Source organism: Malaya genurostris, chromosome 3, assembly GCF_030247185.1.
Source record: "Malaya genurostris strain Urasoe2022 chromosome 3, Malgen_1.1, whole genome shotgun sequence".
Classification (NCBI taxonomy): domain Eukaryota; kingdom Metazoa; phylum Arthropoda; class Insecta; order Diptera; family Culicidae; genus Malaya; species Malaya genurostris.
Genome location: NC_080572.1, coordinates 217,739,196 through 217,753,491, shown reverse-complemented (window position 1 = coordinate 217,753,491; position 14,296 = coordinate 217,739,196). Strand labels below are relative to the sequence as shown.

Genomic DNA, 14,296 nt, shown 5'->3' with positions numbered 1-14,296 from the left:
CTGATGCGGCTTCGCCACATCGTTTTGTTCGTTTGAATAGACTGAGCAAACGTAGACTGGGCAAACGAGGCGGTTACAGGTTTGTATGCAAGAGGTCACCGCTTCCGACGGTGGGTCGGTGGCCAACTCAGCTGGCGTTGCCTAGGCGGCTTTGTGCCACCGAGCCATCTTGGCTTAGGTTATGTGGCTGCGCCACATCGATTATCCAGGAGATATAAAAACAAATAGATATTTCTTAATAATAACCAGAATTTGCATTTTTCTAATAAAATATGTTATGTATTCAAAATAACCCTTTCGTTGAAAAGATCCTTTCGACAAAACGACAAACGAAATGACCCATTAGGCGAAACGATTTTCAGCGAAATGGCATTCGGTGAAACGACTTTCGGCGAAATGAATGCCGGCGAAATGTCTTTCAGCAAAATGTTTTTCGGCGAAATGACCCGCTCCCAAATGATAGCGCTAGCATGCATGGGTCAGCGCCTGGAACGAAACAGAATTTAAATTACAGAAACAGAATGTGATGCAATCCTTCGAGATGAACACAAATCTTTTCATACTCTATTTTCTATTACTTTCCTTCCAACTATTCTTACTAAAATGTTAAGAATGAATGGATAATATGAAACATTATTTTCGGAATTGTGAACGGCGAAGGATTGCGTGCGTAACGGTATGGAAACTACACGCAACAGAAAATGTAGTACGTTGGATGTAGGCATTCGAACTCCATATACCTTTATTAGTCCCCGAAGGGATATTAGCATCTGTGCAGGCACATAACAAAGAAGAAAACATAACATAACAGGAGATTAACCGCAAGACCAACAACAGACTGAGCAGATAAACTCCCACGACTTCTCTATGAAACTGGTCAAACTTTCTCCAACTAATTGCTGTTTGGCCGTTTATCACCATAAGCTACTGGCAAATTGATAGCAAATAGAAACAACTCTGAAAGGCTGCTAATCCTTTGTCGGTGATACAATTTCTTGGAGGATCCTAATTGAAACAGAAAAGAGAGATAGAAAAACAGTTTGCAGTTGCTAACTTTGCAGAGTGTAATGTAGATAAAAACAGTTTGTGATAACATCGTTTGAAAAACTAGGACGACAGAAGACTGTTGAACCCAGCTGGTCACCCTATAACGAACCCACTCCTAGCAATTATCAGTTCAGTAATATCATTTGGGATGTTCCGCACAGACAACGGTCAGTTGTTGGCATTGCGTGCGGATATTCTATTTTGCATAAAAAAAAAACACTGTGATCCTAGCCCTAGAAAGATTAGTTGGACTAGCAAAAAATACTACAATCTCATTATCATCATCATCAGTGCAAGCAGAGCAGCAACGGGTGAAACATCCTTTTACTTTTCCATGCCCATTCTAGTGTTTCCTTTTTTAGTACAGTTTTTCCGTTCCCAAACATGGCATTTGTATCTTTCCATTTACTCAGAGCTCAGCTCAAAAGGGGAGATGAAGACGGCTGGGACCAGCATCGTCCATGAAGATATATCACAAGTAAAAATTTCTGTTCAGCCTATGAATTTCCCCCTTGAGTTTTGCATCCTTCGTCCCCTCAACGTACGGCAGCTGCACTCGCACAACGCTTGTATCGTTTTGAGTCCCTATTCAAATTCATGTCATGCCCAAGCCCATCTTCATTTGCGAATCTCCAGAGGATTTTGGCCAATTTTCTCACTGCTCGTTCTGCAGTTTGCAACCGCCGGTGACAAAGAGGGGCGGCTTGAGAAAAACCGGAAAAAAAGGGCAATGCCATTTTGGTTCCCATACTCGACAGTGAAAGAATTCGGAAAAATGTATCTTCTCGGCTTTGGTGATAATTTTATTGTTTTAATAATTCCATGGATTTTGTTTCACACCACCAGGGAACGGGAAAGAAGAAAAAGAAAAAAAAATTATCATTCTAAGTGAAGTGATGAAATTCGATACATTGGCATTAGCTACGTAACAAGGTAAAATTGGAGATGGTAATTTAAATTGGATTGCATCCGATTGCCTTCCTTTTGCTTTTCTTCGATTCCCGTGTGCTGCCTTTCCTGGAAGCAGCAGATAACGAGCAATCGAATTTATTATTGAGATAGAGTAGATCAGCTTGATAGCTTGTTGAAACGTTGGTAGCCTACACAAAAAACAATATCAATTGGATCTTAAGACAGTGGTTACTTTTTTATTCTCTTTGTGTTAAACAGAGCACCACCAAATTGAAGCTTTCGATGGAGTATTATTATTGTATTCAATGATCTTTGGTATTTATGATTGATTTTATTTGCATTCGAAATACTACAAATGATGCTCTAAAATTTTGAGGTATCATGTATGAATGGTGACAGTTGACCTAAACGATTGTCTTCTGGCACTATGAAACTGATAATGGCCAAAGTTTGGTATACATTAACTTATTTATTTATTTATTTATTTCTATATTTATTTTAGCTTTTCTCATACAGAAAGACTATGCAATAGGGTGGAAGGTTGCACTGGAAAAAAAGAAAAGGGTTATCTCCTCGCTCCATTAAACTTTTCGTGTTCCTTTTTGGTTTTGTTGGAACTAGGCAAAATTGAAACTGTATTTTCGTTCCCGAGGTTTAAGGTTTGTGTTACATTTAGTATGGGAAAATTTTCTTTTTACAAAAAAAAATCGTTTGGAGATCACCCTATAGACTCCTAAAATCAATGCATATGTTATTTTCACAGGAAATTTAACGAGAAAAAAAACTTCCGAAGTCCACAAAACAATCTTACTTTTGTATAAAAAAAATATTAACGAAAAACCGACAAAAGGTTCAAACAATGATTCATTTTTTAATATATCTAGCCCCACTGCTGCTGATAATATGATTTGACTTTATTTTATTATGCTATAACTGAGATACTGTCTTAGCTCTCCTATTTTGAGGTGTTTCAAGGATAACTTCTCTTGTTTTTCAGTTGAATCAGTAGCACATTGATTTTCATGCTTCTGAACCGACTTAAAAATAAGGAGTGTATCGAAAATAAGCTATGCACGTACATTTGTGTTGTACACATGTATTTGTGATGGTTTTTTATGATCACAGCATGCTGTGCGTTTGCTGTCAGCTTTCATTTGTTTACTAGATTGTGCGGTTGAAATTCTGCGTGAGAAGGGTATTACTATGCGAAAATTGGCGAAGCGGTTTGGAATTCATCATGCCAGTGTTAAAACCATCATTAATAATTTTGGGCAACACTATTCTTTGGATGAGCTACCAGGAAGAGGCAGAAAACCCGGTTCTTCCAACCCGAAACTGAACCAGAAAGTGGTATCTCTAATCATGAAGAACAAATCAATGTCAATACGTGATTTGGTAAAAAAAGCAGGAACGATTGTCGGAATGATCAAGCCTAACCAAAGGTTGAAATCACCTGAAAACCTACAAGAAGCAGAAAATCTCGAAACAAAACGTAGAATAGAAGAAGCGAGCAGCAACAAGGGCCCGGAAATTGTATTAGCGTCTTTTGCAGTGTCCGGATGCTTGCGTTTTGATGGACGATGAGACTTATGTTAAGGAGGACTCAAAAACCCTTCCAGGTCCACAATACTTTACTGTCGTCGTTGGGGAGGATGTGATCAATGCGGACAGGTCGATTCAAGTGGAGAAATTTGGACGAAAGGTACTGGTATGGCAAGCAATATGTTCCTGTGGTTTGAAGTCAACCATTTTTTACACTACCGGAACTATAAATGCAGAAATCTATCCATCTGAGTGTCTCCAAAAAGAATTGTTGCCTTTATATAAGAAGCATAGTACACCTCCACTGTTTTGACGGGATTTAGCGTCGGCTCACTATGCTGGGAAAATACAGGAGTTAAAAAAAAATTGGGCTCAAGCTTCCAAAAAATGCGATGCAACACTTGTCCGGAACTTGATGAAGAGCGTTCGATCAAAAGTTCGAAAATTCGTGAAGGAATAACTTAAATTTCATCCGGTTTTCATTATGCTCAAGTTTAACCTGGTACAATAAAGGATCATTTTTTTTTGGTTAGAGATATCCTGCAAGTCAGCTATAGATTCGAACCGTTTAGTTTGATATGTTTGGTTGCTATTCGAAAAATTGAGTATCGTTTAAACCGCTGAGAAATCATCAAGCAATATATTTTAAAAAGATTTTTTTTAATAACGTTTTTCCTACTCCTTCCGAGCATGTATTTTCATAATCAAAGCGTTTGAAATGTCTAGAAACAAATACGTTCTTGGCTATCTGGATTTCGTTTAAAGGGCGGGTAGGGTCTAATACTGATAAATGAATAATAAATGGAAAATCATTTATTTTTTCTTTATTTTTTCTCATAGTAAAACATTTCAAGAAAGTTCTGTGAAATTGCCAAGCCTATCTTAACAAAACTCAGCAAATTATGGGCTTATATCTTTGCCTATCTCATACTGCAAAGAAGCAAGAGCTCGGCCCACAGGCCCAAGATTTCTGCAAAGACTTGACAAAACATTCCTGAAATGTTGCATTAAAACAGAATACAAAAAAATTGTTTTTTTTTTGAAAATTTTAGATCCTATGGGCTCCCTAGAGCAATAAATTGTTTCCTTCGATTTTATAGACAAAAAACTTTAAACGTTTTTCTCGTAAGCAGGTTTTGAAAGTCCGTTTCCACCGTCATTCAAAAACTAATGCACCATTTTTTCAAATTTTGCACACACTTTTTACATGTAAAATACCAGACCCCAACGTTTTCCTTTTCGTTGTTTGTTACTTTGAGAGGGTTTTACAGCTTCAAAATGACAGATTTTTCACTTCACTTTGAATAACCACCAAACATTCAAAAAATATTTAAAAAAAAATCAAATAATAACTTTGGGTTCTAGAAAAACATCTTATCTATCTATGCTGCTTTGACTTCTAATTAGTCTACGCTAAGATACAGTGGACACCGCATATCATGGTTTTTAAGAGGCGTGCTCAAAAATAGATATTTTTGAAGACTTGTTTTTTAATATTTTTTTTTATTTTTACCGACTTATATCTCAATATTTTTCGACGAAAAAATACAAAATGTTGTTCGAATGATGCTTTGTATCATGTAAGACGTTTAAGTTTATTTTGTTGAACGATAGAACTAATAAAATCACTGAAATGATGTTTTTTTCATCATTTTTTTCAGTATATACTCATTTCTGAAGTGGATCCTTACACTCTGCTCTGTAAATAATCTGTCCATATTCTGCTATTTGCGTTATGTAAGTGAAGGTCGATAATCCATTATTACTTCTGTATTACCGACAACCATTTCAGCGGTAAACAACGTTAAATTTCGACTAGCTTTAAATTCAAGTACTTTTCAATTTCTTCTCAACCCTAATGCATTGATTCAATGTGACAATTCAATTTCTAGGCACTGTTATCGATAATGTTTGATTGCACGTATAGCTTGACGAAAAGCTGTTGTAAGATAATGCTTCATTGTATTTTGAATGCTAATTTAATGCATGCTGCTTTAAAGCTTGTTGAATTAATGTGATTCTGCATGAACGATGTTATATTAAAGTTGTATATGTACAATGATATACACTGGGGTACCTTTTTACGCGTTTTTTTTAATACGGTTTCTTTTCAGGCAGCTTTTTTTACGTAGATTTCCGAAGTAACGCGATTTTTTTTACGCGGATTTCCGAAGTTACCCGGTTTTTTTATGCGGATTTCCGAAGTTTTGCGGTTTTTTTTACGCGGATTTCCGAAGTTACTCAATTTTTTTACGGCATCAAAAAACTTCATGTCCCAAAGTAGACAAAATTTTTTTTTAAGTTTACACCAGATCTGGACGTTTCATGCATTTCTAAGATATTTTGCATCAACATTTTTTTTCTTTAGTTTGAAGGTTTTTTTACGCGAATTTCCGAAAATACGCGGATTTCCGAAGTTACGCGTTTTTTTGCGCGGTTTTTTACGCGGTACGTGTTCTACGCGTAAAAAACCTCAGTGTGATGCACACCCTTGAGGTACAAAAACCCCTAAATGACGACTATATGCTTACAGTCATAGAACAGTCACTTAGTCACTTCTCAATTCTGAGACGTCTGAAAAGCTCTTAGGTTCTGAATAAGTGAACCTAAAAATAAGGATTAACTTCAGTTTTGCTCAGTGGTTTATGTTGAACAACGAAGTGGCATTTGCAGTGCAACTTAAACTTTTAATGCACTGATGAGTTGAGGACGAAACGTATAACAAATTAAAAAATTATATTGTTGATCACTTTCGATGTGTGTGGTGGAAACGTTTTCTGTGCTACAAAATGATCTTCTCATGTCTTGTGAAGCTTTCTGGACGTTTTTCTAGCAATGCTCTTGATTAAAATTCATCATTTGCTGTTGGTGGCGATTAGTACTTACAGTTTCATATGATTCGAGAGGCTTTTTGATCCCATCAAACGCACTGCATCGTTTTCTTCTCGCAGTGATGAGGTTCTACTGTTGGCCATTTTTAACGATTTTCAAAATAAATCCATTTCTCATATCCCGTCACGATCCGGTGCAGAGAACTCTTTGTTTCATGCCGAGAAAGTGAAAGTTCGCTTTATTTATTTATTTATTTAGAAGTAAAGAAAAAGCTCACTGGAGCTGAGATTATGCCATTCTCCTTCTCCAACAGGCATTTCATTTTTGTATTTACAGATTACATGCATCCAAATGATACATAACAATCATCTTAGCTTATCTTATCAATATCCTAATCTAAAACGTTACTACTAACGTTAGTCATTTATATTAAAAATGCTACTAAAACAGTTAAGGGCGTATATTTTGCAAGCGTATAAGTAATGTCCACAATGTGTACGTAAAAACAAATTCCTGCGCTTTTTTGCTGATTTTAATCAATGAATCTTCCTTATGGTTGCAAAAAAAAAACAAATCAGTACATTTTGCTTGAAATTGCAATTCAAGAAAAGCGAAAATCTTAATTTAAGACTCTTCCGTTTTTCTAAAAACTGCTCGAGAAAAATGATTCCAGTTCCAGCTTACTTCCACTGACACATTTGATTAGCAACGAACACTTTCTTGTATGGATTTTCTCTTGCAGAAATTATTGCGAAATAAAGATTTACGTACTTTCTATTAGTAATCCGGCAAAATAGAAACTTTTAATTTAACACGCAAATGGATATGGAAGGTTTTCGTAAAACTATTTATTTTTCCGTAAAACTGCTGTTTTAGCAAAAAAACATTCGTTTGAGAATAAATTATTGCTAAAAAAGATTGTTTCAAACTGAATCATTCAAGCCACTTTGGTAAACTGGTTGCGCTGCATATAAAGGGTGATTTTTTAAGAGCTTGAGAACTTTTTTAAACAATAAAACGCATAAAATTTGCAAAATCTCATCGGTTCTTTATTTTAAACGTTAGATTGGTACATGACATTTACTTTTTGAAGATAATTTCATTTAAATGTTGACCGCGGCTGCGTCTTAGGTGGTCCATTCGGAAAATCCGCTTTTTTATCGACAAATTTTGTTCAGCGATGAGGCTCATTTCTGGTTGAATGGCTACGTAAATAAGCAAAATTGCCGCATTTGGAGTGAAGAGCAACCAGAAGCCGTTCAAGAACTGCCCATGCATCCCGAAAAATGCACTGTTTGGTGTGGTTTGTACGCTGGTGGAATCATTGGACCGTATTTTTTCAAAGATGCGATGTGAATGGCGATCGCTATCGTTCGATGCTAACAAACTTTTTGTTGCCAAAAATGGAAGAACTGAACTTGGTTGACATGTGGTTTCAACAAGATGGCGCTACATGCCACACAGCTCGCGATTCTATGGCCATTTTGAGGGAAAACTTCGGAGAACAATTCATCTCAAGAAATGGACCGGTAAGTTGGCCACCAAGATCATGCGATTTGACGCCTTTAGACTATTTTTTGTGGGGCTACGTCAAGTCTAAAGTCTACAGAAATAAGCCAGTAACTATTCCAGCTTTGGAAGACAACATTTCCGAAGAAATTCGGGCTATTCCGGCCGAAATGCTCGAAAAAGTTGCCCAAAATTGGACTTTCCGAATGGACCACCTAAGACGCAGCCGCGGTCAACATTTAAATGAAATTATCTTCAAAAAGTAAATGTCATGTACCAATCTAACGTTTAAAATAAAGAACCGATGAGATTTTGCAAATTTTATGCGTTTTATTGTTTAAAAAAGTTCTCAAGCTCTTAAAAAATCACCCTTTATAAATACATAGATCTATGACATACGTACCAAAGAAAATGTACGTATTACACAAATTACCAACACGAGCAAACTTGGTTTATATTTGATCCTTAAGTTAATGAAGTTTGCAGGTGAAAAATCTAAGAAATAGGAATTCGTGAGACCAACAGTTGAATAAGCAGCACATACTGGATACTGGTTCATTAAAACCGTAGTTAGTTTTAGCACGAAGAGCTCGGATAAAGGATTGAAGACGATGGATGTCAACATTTACCTATTGTAGGAGATTTGCGCAATCAACTGCACTAAATCTGCAACTAAAAGATTTTTTTCGTGCTATCTATCATTCCACGCAAGAGGAACCCATTTTCCCACCTTTCGATTCTTTCTAATGGCCTGGCGGCTAATTTTCGTTTCCACTACAATATTGATTTTAGAGTTTGAGTATTGTTTCCATTAAGCAATGCTTGTAATGCGACATTTTTAAAACACTTTTAACACTGAAATCTTCTCATTTCAATCAATTCAACCAGCGTTCACAAATCGTGATCGATAGAGTATGTTGCTTGTAAGCAAGAATTCGATGGGATATAGTAGAACTTTTCTTTCAAAACAAAGTAATGTATATGACACTAACATGCAACTGACAGATCAGCAGTGGCTTTTCGGTACGTGATAAAGTTTCAAGACAAACATAACACCATACTTTTGACGGCGAACCAATCCTTGTTTGAAGAAACTTTTTTTTTGAATCCAGCGTTAATAACTGGCACTCCTATTTGTAAAACTATTTCAGGTATTTCTTTTTTTTGATTCAGTAGTCATTTGCCTATCTATGCGTACAATACATATTGTCGTTGCTTTCACTAGCAGTAATGTTCGCATCATAATAAAATATTGATGTACAAAAAGACCTTCAGTAATTAAAACCCACCGAAAATTATGCCTAGATTATCGAAATACTCGATATTCAGCCGCCCCATCTCCTCAAATGATCGCTTTGAGTAGTGGGCCGACGCCAGATCCGTCCAGAACACCGCGTCTTCGCCGTTATGACATTTCTTGAAAAATCACACAATTTCCGGCATGCATTTCGTAATATAAATTTCCCCGGGAGAGATGGGTACAGCATAATGGGATAGTCGATGTCTTTCACGCAGCGTACCTGGGTTCGATTTCCAACCCCGCACATAGAGTCAGAAAATGTTTCTGATCCGAAGAAGCGAATGACTTTAAGGAGTTAAGATCTCTATGATTAAAACATAAAAAAATTCCCCCCGTTCACGGAATTCAGCTACAGTAAAAATCGACTGAGAAACCGGGGAGTATCACATTTTGTTCATATGCAAGAGTTCATTACGAAAACACTTCTTCTTGATATCTTTACGATAACAGATACCACCTGGAACTGAATTGAATGAACTCTCAGCTGATTATTCTGGCGGTAATGGTTTCATAACCATCAAGAGCAGTGGTGAAATACAGTGTTTGGTTAACCTATTATGAGCCTCATTAATGCGGTTGATTTAATTTGAATCAAGCATCAGATGCTTCAAACAACAAAAACTAATGGCGTTTTCGTTTTTAATCTGCACTACACCGGTGCAGTGCTACACTGAGGCATGAATAAACGAACAAAAATGACGAAAACATAAACAGTAACCATTGACTACAATAAACGATTCCATTACACAGAGCTACACCAAACTTTTGATGAGTGCTACACCAGTGGTATCGGTGCAGAAAAAGTGTAGCACTGGTGTAGTGCAATTGGTAAAAACGAACGGTTTAGGTGCAGCTTTCGCTACACCGGTGTAGTGCAATTTAAAAACGAAAACGACATAATTTAATTATTTTAATGTCATTTATATCTCCATAGCTTACTGTTGTACATATATAGTACACCGATAAGCCAATTGTGTGCCAAATGTCATTCATGTGACCAATCGGTCATGAAAATACATCACCAGTGATCCGTGAAAGTATTGTTCCCGTTTACTGTATCATTTAATGGCAGCCGACGAATAATCGTTTGGGTTTTTCGGTATAATAATTGTTGTCATACTGACATTACAGTATGTTTTTCTGCAAATTCAATTAAAATGTCGTTTTATGTACAGTTCAAATGTTTTCGTTGAAAAATAACTTTAATGAAGCATTATGAAGAGGGGGTCACAAAGTGTGTTAGATAAAAAATCGTTCATTAATCACGTCTTAAATACACACCTAGAGAAAAAACATGTCTATTTACGTCTTCTGAGACCGACATATACGAGCGTCAATAATCACTCACTTCTACAGCTGATGTAACTCATATTTAATGCATTCAGGCATATTTTAAAAAGTATAAACATGTAAATTTACACGTTTGCTCGAAAGCTTAACTATGTTTGACACATATCATTCTTGTAAACATCAGTCATTTTACGGACTACCCGATTAGATGTGAATATCGAAATTGTATCAAATTTGGTATAATAACACAAAACCTATCCGAATTTTATATTAGTTCACTATCGATAGTTGCTAAAGAATGAAGATTACTTCGTTAGTTTTAGTATTAGGACTTATATAGACCCAGAAGAAGGGAAAAAATAGATTTTTTTCTTCGAAGCTTTCAAGAAGTTTTCTAGTTCCGAGTTCCGAGAGGCTAAAGTACCTCTAATAAAATGGTGTATGATATTTTTGGTTTCAGATAAACTTTCAGAATCCTGGTAGCGACTGAGCATCTTTTTTGCCGTTTCTCTACAGAAAGCTATTAGAATTACTGCAAAACCCAACTTTCGAACGGAACCTCGGAAACCCATAGTGTTATATGCCTGCGTGTTTATGTGTGTGTGCACATTTCAAAAAATTTTCTAGCATTCAATTTTCTCGGAGATGAAATTTTCGATATCGAAAAAAAATTTTTGATTCCAAAAGTCTTAGAATTGCATGAAACGTTGAGATTTAGTGTCACCTCAAAAAAATTTTTTAAAACATCGACTTTCTGGAACTTTGTAAAAATATCAAAAAAAAGTCCCAGAAAGTCGATTTTTTCAAAAAAAAATTTTTTTTGAGATAACACTAAATCTCGACGTTTCGTGCAATTTTAAAATTTTTGACATCAAAAAAAATTTTCGATTTCGAAAAATTCATGTATTCCCCCTATGGTGCTTTTTCAAGATAGAAAATTTTCAAACTTTAACCGCTGTGCAGCACCCCTTATCCATGTCCGATTTAGCTTAAATTTTGCATGAGGATTTTTTTCGAGGTGCTTATACTTTTAAACAATAGCGCTTTACGAAATTAGAGGTGATACCAAAAGATTTTCACTCTTATATACATTGGACTGGTAAAAAACAACGTGTTTTGTCGGTTACGTCACTTATACCATCATATCTCCGGAACCAAAAGTCACAGCCATTTGTTTTTAGAACTTAATTAATGGTCCGATAGTAGCTTTCAAACGAGCATAGGTCTTCGAAAAGTGCACACACACATACACACACACATGCACACACACGCACACACACACGCACACACACACACGCACACACACACGCACACACACACACAGACATTTTCCGATCTCGTCGAATTGAGCCGAATGGTATATAACACTATGGGTCTCCGAGGCTCCGTTCGAAAGTCGAGTTTTCCAGCAATTCTAATACCTTTCTATAGAGAAAGACAAAAACGCTTTGTTTTTTACCGCTCAACTCAAATATAGATGAACCGATTTTAACATACCTAGGCTTGTTTTAAAGATCAAACCTAGGTATGTTAAAATCGGTTCACCCGATGTTCGACCCGGGTTGGCGGTCCAATGCATAGGGCGCTGGTCTTACAAACCAGTTGTCGTATGTTCGAGCCCCGACCTGGAAGGTTTCGTAGTGTCAGTAGAATCGTAGCACTAGCCATGCACTGGTTCTGTACACTCTGAATCAACTGCGAAGTCTGTTGAAACAGAAGGTCAAATTCCACTACAGGAATGTAATACCAAGGCTTTGCTTGGCTTTGCTTGTTTGAAAGCTACTATTAAATTGTGGTTCAAACACGAATATCAGACAACTGCAATTTTTGGTTCCGGAGATATAATGGTATAAGTGACGTAAGCGATGTTTTAATACCACTCCATTTTCTCAGCGTTGGCTCAACCGATTGCAACAATCTTAGGTTCGTTTGAAAGCTATTATTGATCAAATTCGAAGATCAAATATTCATCCTCTTCCGGTTCCGGAGATTATATGATATAAGTGACGTAAGCTATAAAACGCGAGCCAATTTTAACAAATCTAGGCTCGTTTGGAAGATACTATTAAACCATTGATCAAATTCGAAGAATAAACGACTTTCACCTTTCGTTCAGGAGATAGAGACTGTTCCAGAAAGTATGGACGCACTTTGATTTCGCTGTAAATAATTCACAAGTGTTAGGTATTCAAATCTTATTCGATATACTGATAAGATTAGACTACAACAACAGAATATTATTCTCAACATTTCCTACTTAGCCATTGTAGACTAGCTGGCGCACCTTCTTGCGAACGTTCCTCATTATATTCCGTACAGACTTCTTGGCGACAAGTTTTGACACTTTTTTTCAATCTTTTTCGAACTGTTGAATGGTTTAGGCTGCCGAGACATGTTTCCTAAGATGTGCCTTCGTTAATGCCCAAAATTCCTCAATTGGTCGAAGTTGTGGGCAATTTGGTGGATTCATGTCTTTTGGGACGAAAGTGACATTTTTGGTAGTATACCATTCTACCGTTGATTTCGAGTAGTGGCAAAAAGCAAGATCTGGCCAGAAGACAACAGGATCCTTGTGGCTTCGAATCATGGGTAGAATTCGTTTTTGTAAACATTCCTGGATGTATATTTCGTTGTTCATTGAAGCAGTGGTGATGAAGGGTTTCGAAATCTTACCGTAGCTACAAATTGCTAGCCAAACCAAAGCTTTCTTACCAAATTTTTCGACTTCAATCGATGTCTTGGACTGGTTTAACACTTGCCCTTTTCGCACCGTATAATATTGTGGTCCCGGCAAGGATTTGTAATCGAGTTTCACGTAGGTTTCGTCGTCCAAGGCAGCCATAAAAATTGACAGATTCTGAACCATTGCGAAATGGCAGCAGTTTTTGGTTGCGTCCATACTTTCTGGAACAGACTGTACAATGGTAAAAGTGACGTAACCGACAAAAAGTGTTGTTTTTAACGACTCAATTTTCTCAGAGATGGCTGAGCCAATTTTAACACTACTTTTAAATTATTAATGAAATTCGAAAATCAAATTGTTCTTACTTCCGGTTCAGAAGATATAATAGTATAAGTGACGTAACCGATTTCTCGAAAATGATTTAACGAATTTCGACTTTATTTATTTATCTTAGCTTATTTGAAAGCTTACAGTGTCAATCAAGTTTGGAAGAGTTAATGCGAGTATTTATATCCGGGTTGGCAGATGAATGCATATAGCACTGGTCTTACAAGCCAGTTGTCGTATGTACGAGTCCCGGTCTGGAAGGATTCATAGTGTAAATAGGATCGTAGAACTAGCCATGCAATGATTCTGTATGTTAAGAGTCGGTTGCGAAGTCTGTTGAAACCGGAAGGCTAAATGCCACACAAGGAATGTAATACCACGACTTTGACTTTAAAGCGAACATTTCCGGTTCGAGAGAAGTAATGTTATATGTAACATAACCGACAAACACCAGTGTTTTTTTATATAACAAAATTTCTCGGAGATTAAAGAATCGATTTCGAAAGACTCGTTTGAAAGCTACTATCTTATTTGATAATCTTACAATACTAATGGCCGAAGAAATAATCGTTCAAATGAATGAGACTATTTAAATGGCAGCATAAGGGCATTATCACACCATTAGGTGGATTAAGAAGAGTTTTATATGTGTTTCTGTTCGTCGGTATATCCCCGGGAATATTCTGTGTAATGAACTCGAAAAATTGTTTCATTGAATATATTCAAAAAAGATATGAAAAAGCAAAATTATGGTCATTTAGGGGTTATCCTAAGTTTGTGCTTTGGACACATAACCGTTTTAACTTTTCTTTACGTTTCGTCTTAGACTCGTCAGTGCAGTTCAGTAAATGACC

General features: G+C 36.5%; 1 protein-coding gene across 2 annotated transcripts in view; it reads left to right on the top strand.

The window, feature by feature from the left end:
• The window catches only part of LOC131438930 (homeobox protein 5), a 260,066-nt gene that overhangs the window by 15,057 nt on the left and 230,713 nt on the right, over positions 1-14,296 (top strand). The window contains exon 1 of one of the 2 annotated variants that reach the window (XM_058609331.1): positions 5,169-5,238. The exons of the other annotated variant lie outside the window; for it this stretch is intronic. The gene's annotated coding sequence lies outside the window, so the exon portion shown is untranslated. Of the gene's footprint in view, positions 1-5,168; positions 5,239-14,296 lie in introns of those variants that run through there. 2 annotated transcript variants of the gene reach the window in all.